The 9,496-nt window shown below is 42.6% G+C and overlaps 1 long non-coding RNA gene across 2 annotated transcripts; it reads left to right on the plus strand.

Annotated features, from left to right (window-relative positions):
* The first annotated feature begins 560 nt into the window (after positions 1 to 560).
* LOC119364708 lies at positions 561 to 5,207 on the plus strand. 2 transcript variants are annotated; one of them, XR_005175062.1, is made up of 4 exons: positions 561 to 1,239; positions 1,413 to 1,515; positions 2,826 to 2,925; positions 4,805 to 5,207. It is a non-coding gene; the product is annotated as an uncharacterized LOC119364708 (long non-coding RNA). The 2 variants fall into 2 exon arrangements; XR_005175060.1 differs by having other exon boundaries at positions 561 to 1,515.
* Positions 5,208 to 9,496: the final 4,289 nt, after the last annotated feature.

Below are 9,496 nucleotides of genomic sequence, written 5' to 3' on the forward strand. Positions count from 1 at the left end.
CCGCCCTGGGCCCCGCCGCCACCACCGCCGCCGCCGCCGCCCTGCGCGAACAAGCACGTCGCCCCGCGGTCGCCCTGCCTCCAAACGAAAAGATAGAGCGGATGTAGCAAAAATCACTTTGGAAAAAGATAACTACGAGCGCGTAAAAAAAATAGGATGACACGTGGCGCAACGGTGTCCTTAGATCAAAAAGAGATCGAACGCACGGGGCGCGACCGGCGCAACGGTTCGGCCGGCGCCCCGGCCACAAACACTTCCCTTTGCCTAATTCACACCGCGCGCTCCGCACCCAATCCCCCGTCCTCTCGTCTCACTCCCGCACCAGCCGCCACACAACCCTAGGCCTCCTTGCACTTCGTTCCCCGCTCGCTCGTCCCTCGGTTCTCCTCATCCCTCCTCTGCTCCGGCTGCTACGCCGCCTCTCCCTCCACAAGGAGGAAGCTCCTCTGACGTACGGCGCCTGCCGTTAGGCCACTGACAGGTGGGTCAAGTTTCAGTCGGGCCCATGAGTCAGCGACGGAACGGCACCCTGCCGCACGGCAGGGGATCCTCGTCCCCTCCACAACACGACCAGCTCGAGCTCCACCTCCTCCATCTCAAGGAGATGACTGCACGACTGCACAAGACGTTCGGCGCTGTCACCATCGTCCTCGACACGAGTGAAGCACGGGATGCTTGCTGCATCGCCGTCGTCCTTTCTTTCGCTGCCACCACCACCCCGACCGAGCCATCCCCGTTCTCTCGTTGAGCCTTCTCCTCCGGGCTCACTGACCCAGGTGGCGGAGAAGGAGAGGGTGAGCTCGAGGGACAGGCAAGGGAGGAGGGCGTGACGGGGTCGGATCTGGTGGTGGCAGATTTGAGCTCGAGCTCGAGGCGGAGACAAGGAAGGTCGGAAAATGAAGAGATGGGATGAAGGTGCTCGAGGCGAAGGACCGCTCATCGGCGAGCTCTAGCTGGAGGCGGCGAGATCCCTCTCCCAATCTCTCATTCTCTCGATTTTTCCCTCTCCAAACCTTCATCTATGTTCTCGCGCATTGCACACGTCTGCTCTCCCTCACCACAACCAGCGTCGGCAGCCTGCATCCCCCGTTAAGCGTGCATCGGCGCTAGATGTGCAAGCTTCAACGACCGCATCAACAACGATGGTGGGCAGGCAAGGAGTGAGATGGCGGTCACGATTTTCAGTCTGAAGTTGCTTTTATGAACTTTCAGTCAATGTTAGCACTGAAAATATATATGGTATTTCTTCTGCACCGAGCCGGATAGTTTAGCTGATAATTTTTTCGTTCTGCAACCAAGTAGTGGAAGATAATGGTAACCAAGGCCACCTTTGTTGACCACGATCCAGTTGTCTGTTATATTCTGTGTTTTCATTTCCTTCCATTAACATGGCATTATGTGTTCTTATTCAGCTTGCTTGTGGAAAAACTGGTTCTCGTTCAGTTATGCCTGTCAGTCTGATAGAAGATGGACACCCCTCTTCAAGTTGGTTTATGGGCTTGCGGAGTGTGAGAAGTAAGTTACTACTGGATCCACTTTCTTGTCACTAGCCTTGCTTGACATGTTCATTTCTCACGCTACACTTACCATCAGAATCATGTGATTACATGGAGATATACATCAGTGCTTGGCAGTTATTAACATTATGGACGAAACTTCTAATTATCTTGATTATCTTGCTGCCACTAACTGTGTTGTACTGATAACACTGATAGGCTTAACTGATGTATTCAGGTATAGCTGTCAATAACTTTTATCTTGACTTCTCAGAAATTGTTCCCTAGCAATCGAATGATTATGTATTGCATGGTTTGATTTCTCAAATCATTCTGTGGTATGCACGGTTCAAATTTTCCATTTGGACAACAGAGCTAGCCCACAGTGGTAGTAAAAAGTGGACTACTCTTTTTATGACTGACCTATGCGTGTTATTCACATTACGACGGACTGTTCTAGCTGTAATTAGGAATTTGGTGTTCTTGTCGATCTTGTCTGCTTTTGTCGTGGATACTGCCTCTAAACTTCAGGTGGGTTGTATTGCTGATGCCTTGGAATATGTATTTTGATGTGAACTAATGTCTCTTGTGTGTGCTCCAGTGTTGATCTTTTGGGACTAATTTGTTGTAACTGTTTATACAGATGTTTGATTAGTTCCATAGACATGCATACACGATTTGCGAAGAAATTACTTCCTCTGCTTTGTTCTTTAAAGAATGTATTTTCAATGGCTATTTAATATTGATGCTTCATTAGTTGCATAAGCATATATGATTCTGTGAGCAAATTATCTTCACTGATCTATTTTAGAGAGATGTCTGATTAGCTGCACAAGCATACATGGTTCCGTAGGTAATTTGTTTACCCTGATCATCTTGCTATCCAGTTCTGTTGGTATGGTCTGAAACAGATTCACAAGTATTTATGATGATTGTTTGCATGGTGGGTCATGCTAGCAATGTGCTTTGCATATACACGATTCAAATATTTGTTAGGTGTTTTAGTTTACACATTTCTCCTGAAAATCTATATATGTGTATGCAGTCATTTTTGAATTGGCTATGATTCTTTTTAGTGTTTTAGTTTACACATTTCTCTTGAGAATCTTCATATCGAACTGTAATAGTATGTATAATATAGGTTTGTAATTTTTCCATTACTTGGTTCTTGCCCAGGTCTTCTGTTTCTATACCATACTGTTCTCGTGTCATTCCTGGTAGTTCTTGTAGGGCCTACAGATCAGCTCAGTTTATATATATATGCTTTTACTCCTGAAGACAGTTTAATGATGTTTATTCTTCTAGTTTACGAAAATCTCTGCCTTATAGGGCCGGTTCATATTGACATGGAGGAGGCATAGAGGTTTATTGCTTCTGTTTGTGGGCTGGCCTTGAGGGGGAGACCAAAGCAAACATCAACATGTTCAAGGTGCATATACTCTGCTACTTGTGTTCGTCTCCCTACCTAATGTGGAGCATTATACATTTTGCTCAATATAGTTAGTTACTTAGTTTACTGGAAGTTGTGATAGTCAGAGCGCATACATGCTTGATTTTACTTCAGTTAGTAGCTGTATCCAGTAGGAACTTATTTGCGAAAACTAGACCTGGAGAAAGTATGCAGCCCTGTTTTGTGCAGATAACTACTTTTGGTTACATACTGTTGGCAAATTTAGTAGGCTTATACAATAAGCTTCTTCATTGATTTTGTTATTCGTAAACCTGTAGTTACGGAGATCCATGAGTTTCATCGAACATATAAACGCTGGTGGGCAACCCGCCGTTCTAGGGGCCTTCGCGCGCGCACGATCGCTGGCTGTTCGATTAGCTTCTTTAATCGTTTTTCAGCCTCGATTTTTACCATTCACTTCTATCTTTTGTTACAACTTTGGCTGCTTTACCGGGTGGCTGCCATTGGGTCCATAAAATCATTGGTCCATGCGGCAGCGGAGTGCTCGTCAACTCGGTCTGTGACCGCCCGTAAAAAAAACCTAGATCGTCTAATACTATCTCTATGGGGATATGTCTGAAGCTTCAGTATGTTTTCCCCCTAAGAGTATTTAATCTAACCAGTGGTGCATCAGGTACTAGATTGTGGTGAGAAAATCGAACTACTCGTTGATAAAGACAGCATGCTCGCTCACATGTATTGTGGTTTCGCACTCATAAATCAGTACTTGGGCATTGTCTTTGTTTTATATATATAAGAATGTTATCATCAAAAACTGTAATATCTCTACTAATAAACTTTATGGAAGTGCACCACCAACTGAATGAGGAGAGAGCTATCTTCAACTGATGATTCCACCCCTTTTTACATAACACTAGCTGCTGCACAGTAAAAATTGTCTCGCAGATGCTCTTTATGACACAAACTGACAGATTAATGAGTGCACTCATGGAGAACATAACAAGGTATTTTAGGAAGTGCTTGGACTAGGTTCAAATTTTTGACAGTCTTAGGCTTTCTGAAATACAGCCATGGGATGACCCGCCCTCCCGAGCGATCGAGCGATTTCACGTCGTTCTGGCCGTTTGATCTCTCCTGGTCGGGTCAACGCGGCCTGTCGGCCGCCCCTTTTTTGCTGCATGTTTTGACCGAGGGAATCGAGTGTGGGCTACGATGACTGGTGGGCTCGCCGGGTTCTTCCATTGGCTGGGTTCGAAGTTCTCGTGTGCCCACTCCTAGCGCATCGCGTGGCTCATCCCGCGCTGACCGCGGCGTGCGTGTGTTCTGTACAAAGCTTGTTTAGTTCTCTAAAACCTGCACATGTTAGATACAGTTTGCGAGAACATGTGCAGATTTGTGAGAACTAAGAAAACTTTTCCCCAGAACATGTCCATTGATAGTAAGATCGTTTGCCATAGTGAAAGGAGGCAATGCGTTTGATATAGCTTGTCATGAGATAATGAAACAATAGTGTTTATTTGGTCACCAGCAAGATGATGATGTGAAGAATGACTATTTGCGTCTTTCAGAGTTTCTACCATTAAATAGTTTCCCATAACAGAATATTTGCTAATATTGGTAGCTAAAAATGAGATACTTATGCTTGTTGACGCTTTCCCTTTTTGTAGTAACATCCATGTGTCCAGCATATGTAGAATATTGGATTTTTCTTGGCTATTTATTGTAGTTCGTTCTTAGGGTTTGGAAAATTCTTTAGGTATATTCCTTGTCTCAAGCGAGCATGAGTAATATCTTCTTTATGCCGCGTGCCGCCAAGTTTCTCTATTTTAGATGGTAGTATCTTTTCGCTTCTAGAAAGGGATATGTATTTTATTAATCTGACTATAATTTGTGGTAGGTACATACTGAAGGATGTTCTGAGGCTAGCACCTGGTTTAGAAGTTTTGCAGTTCACAACAATACCTCATAATTTTGATTTGATGTCCAGAATGTCAACTGAAGAATGAGCCTATGAACTGCATTGTATTTTGTAATATATCCTTATATATGGTGCTTGTGGCATTTTTTTTGCAATTATAAGTTTACATTTATGGGTATTTACAGAGCCCCCCTTTCTTTTTCCACAAGGGGCAGTAGTTGTGTCATTCGATTTGAAGGACAAAGAGTTGATCACAAAGGGGTAGCATTCAGGATATATACACAAGAGTATAGAACCAAATTATATGATGTAATTGACCACTATTTCTATTAACTTCTCTTGTACACAATGTTCACGAGTTCATGTACATTTTATTGTGTCACTTGTGTTTACTCTTTTTTTAATGCAAGTTTACAGCTACTCGGAGTTCTTAATTGCAGGCTCAACTATCTTTACCTACCGATGATCTAATTTGTGGCATTATTACCTAATAAGAAAATATTTGCATTTAATTTCCTTTATATATAGGGGTATAAGTTCTTATCAAATATACTCAAATATACAGTTATTGAAAAAATGCAAATATTTTCAACACGAACATGGTTTTAAACGGGTCTCTGCGCCATTTGGCGCAACTGGTTATCTAGTTAATAGATATAAATGTGAGTGAGTAGGGATTGTCATGCAACGGATACACTAGAGCTATAAATGTATGAAAGCTCAACAAAGGAAACTAAGTGGGTGTGCATCCAATTTGCTTGCTCACGAAGACCTAGGGCATTTTGAGGAAGCCCGTCATTGGAATATACAAGCCAAGTTCTATAATGAAAAATTCTCACTAGTATATGAAAGTGACAACATAGGAGACTCTCTATCATGAAGATCATGGTGCTATTTTGAAACACAAGTGTGGAAAAAGAGATAGTAGCATTGTCCCTTCTCTCTTTTTCTCTCATTTTTTTATTTGGTGGGCTTCTTTGGCCTCTTTTTTTATGTGGGCTTCTTTGGCCTCCTTTTTTTTATAAAGTCTGAAGTCTCATCCCAACTTGTGGGGGAATCATAGTCTTCATCATCCTTTCCTCACTTGGGACAATGCTCTAATAATGAATATCATCACACTTTTATTGATTTACAACTCAAGAATTACAACTCAATATTTAGAACAAAATATGACTCTATGTGAATGCCTCCGGCGGTGTACCAGGATATGCAATGAGTCAAGAGTGACATGTATGAAAAATTATGAAGGTGGCCTTGCCACAAATACGATGCCAACTACATGATCATGCAAAGAGCAATATGACAATGATGGAGCGTGTCATAATAAACGGAACGATGGAGAGTTTCATGGCAATATATCTCAGAATGGCTATGAAAATGCCATAATAGGTAGGTATGGTGGCTGTTTTGAGGAAGGTAAATAATGGATGCATAATACCGGCGAAGGTTGAGCGGCATAATAGAGGCTAGCAAAGTGGAAGGGTGAGTGTGCGTATGTCCATGGACTCACATTAGTCATAAAGAACTCATATACTTATTGCAAAAGTCTACTTGCCCTCGAAGCAAAGTACTACTATGCATGCTCCTAGGAGAAGGGTTGGTAGGAGTTAACCATCGCGTGATCCCGACCTCCACTCATAAGAAAGACAATTAAAAGAGCATCCCATGCAACAAATTTGTCATACAACTTTTACCATACGTGCATGCTACGAGACTTACCAACTTCAACACAAGTATTTCTCAATTTCATAATTACCCAACTAGCATGACTCTAACATTACCACCTTTATATCTCAAAACAATGAGTGAAGTCTGTTTTAAACCCTAATGATGTAGAGCATGACCCAAATGAACCTCAACGTCTAAATCCCTGAATTCATACCCTGACCTTGCTGGTCCCGATTGTTTTTGACCTTTGGATCGTATCCAAACGGTGGGATTCCTGCTTGCCCGGGGAAATGATGGGATCGGGTGAGTCAGCTACCTAAACGTGATTCCCATGGTCGCCTGGCTTGGTCTGCGGACGCTCTCCAGTCCCGGTGCATGCCTTCGAAGCCTGCTGCAACTCCCCGCTGGTTGTCTTCTCATCTTGGAGCGGCATCGAGGGCCGAACTGCCGATGCGGCCATCGGAGCACGGGGTCCAGAGCTCGGATCCCTTCTCGACGAGCTGATGCATAGGACATGCAGCTGATGGCCTGGACATGACTAGAGCTCAGCGAGGTGTCCTCTGAGAGCCGGCGGGGGCTGAGGAAGTCGCAACCGGGCTCGGGGCAGCGGCACGGCGCGTGGGGCACATGTCAATGCTTTTAGCAGCAAAACATACGCACGTTATGACGGTATGAGCTGACTTTGCAAGTAGCCAGGCAGGCTGATTGATTCTTGGTGAAGTCGCGTACGAGCTGGATGCATTCCATCGAAGATACGTACATACATACGCAAGCCATGCTGATCGATTTGATTGGTATAGTTTGGTCTGGACGCACACACGGGACACGCTGGGTGTATTCCTTCGGAGATACGTACATGAAAGGATCGTCTGGGACTGTGGTAGGCCGGCACTGACGTGCGCGCGAGCTCCAGGCATGGTCTCTAGTGGCACCGTTCGCCGGGAGCGCGCCCTCTCCTGGAGCAGCGGCGGGGGCGGCGCAGGCTTGCACGGCATGTGCACCCCATCCATGTGGGGTCTTTAATTTGTAATTCCACCCTTCCACGGTGCCATGTCAGCAAATCCAGTCCAAAAACAGGCGTAAGGGCGATTACAACCGGGATCGGAAATGTCAGGGTATGGACTTCAGGGATTTAGAGGTTGGGGTTCATTTTCATCGCGCTCTACATTCTCAGGGTTTAAAACAGACTTCACTCCCAAACAATTATCAAGCATCAAATTGATCCTAGTGTTTAATGCACTTTTTATGATAGTTTTTATTATACCCAACTTGGATGCTCATCATTCTAGGACCAAATTTATAACCATAGCAAATACCATGCTGTTCCAAAAGACTCTCAAAGTAATATAAGTGAAGCATGAGAGATCAACAATTTCTTCAAAATAAAGCCACCGCCGTGCTCTAAAAGATATAAGTGAAGCACATAGAGCAAAACTATATAGCTCAAAAGGTATAAGTGAAGCATATAGAGTATTCTAATAAATTCTAAATCACGTGGATTTCTCCCAAAAGGTGTGTACAGAAAGGATGATTGTGGAAATCTAAAAAGCAAAGACTAATATCATACATGACGCTCCAAGAAAAACACATATCATGTGGCGAATAAAAATATAGCTCCAAGTAAAGTTACCGATAGACGAAGATGAAAGAGGGGATGCCTTCCGGAGCATCCCCAAGCTTAGGCTTTTGGTTATCCTTGAATATCTTGGGGTGCCATGGGCATCCCCAAGCTTAGGCTCTTGCCACTCCTTATTCCATAGTCCATCAAATCTTTTACCCAAAACTTGAAAACTTCACAGCACAAAACTCAACAGGAAATCTCATAAACTCCGTTAGTGCAAGAAAGAAAAACCACCTCATAAGGTACTATAATGAACTCATTCTTTATTTATATTGGTGTTAAACCTACTGTATTACAACTTCTCTATGGTTCATACACCTTGATACTAGCCATAGATGCATCAAAATAAGCAAACAACACACCAAAAACAGAATATGTCAAAAACAGAACAATCTGTAGCAATCTGTAACTTCCGAATACTTCTGGAACTCTAAAAATCCTACGAAAATAGGAAGTCCTGGGAAATTTGTCAATTTATCTACAGAAAAAAAGAATCAACGCAAAATCATGTTTCTGTGAATTACTAAAATTATTTCTGTGCGTGCAAAGTTTCTGTTTTTCAGCAGAATCAAATTAACTATTACCGTAGGTTATCCTATAGGTTCTACTTGGCACAAACACTAATTAAAGCATGAAAACACATCTAAACGGAAGATAGATGAAATATTTATTACTAAACAGAAGCAAAAACAAAAAACAAAAATAAAATTAGGTTGCCTCCCAACTAGCGCTATCGTTTAACGCCCCTAGCTAGGCATAAGATTTCAACGATGCTCACGCGAAAGATAATAATTGAAACACAAAGAGAGCATCATGAAACACGTGACAAGCACATTTAAGTCCAACATACTTCCTATGCATATGCATTTTATAAGCAAACAAATTATCAAGGCAAGCAAAAACTACCATATGCAAGGAAGAAGAGAGAAACAATAGCAATCTCAACATAACGAGAGGTAATTTAGTAACATGAAAATTTCTACAACCATATTTTCCTCTCTCATAATAATTACATGTAGGATCATAAGCAAATTCAACAATATAGCTATCACAGAACATATTCTTAACACGATCCACATCTATGCAAAGTTGACACTCTTCCAAAATAGTGGGATTAACATTAACTAAAGTCATGACCTCTCCAAACCCACTTTTATCAAAATTTTCATAAGATTGATCGTTCTCCAAATATGTGGGATCTAAATTTGACACTATTCCAAACCCACTTTCAATAATATTGCAAGCACTATTATCAATCTCATATTCATCATGGGGCTTAAATAAATTTTCAAGATCATAAGAAACATTATCACCCCAATCATGATCATTGCAACAAGTAGTAGACATAGCAAAACTAGCATCCCCAAGCTTAGGGTTTTGCA

The sequence above is a fragment of the Triticum dicoccoides genome, chromosome 2B (assembly GCF_002162155.2).
Source record: "Triticum dicoccoides isolate Atlit2015 ecotype Zavitan chromosome 2B, WEW_v2.0, whole genome shotgun sequence".
NCBI classification, from domain to species: domain Eukaryota; kingdom Viridiplantae; phylum Streptophyta; class Magnoliopsida; order Poales; family Poaceae; genus Triticum; species Triticum dicoccoides.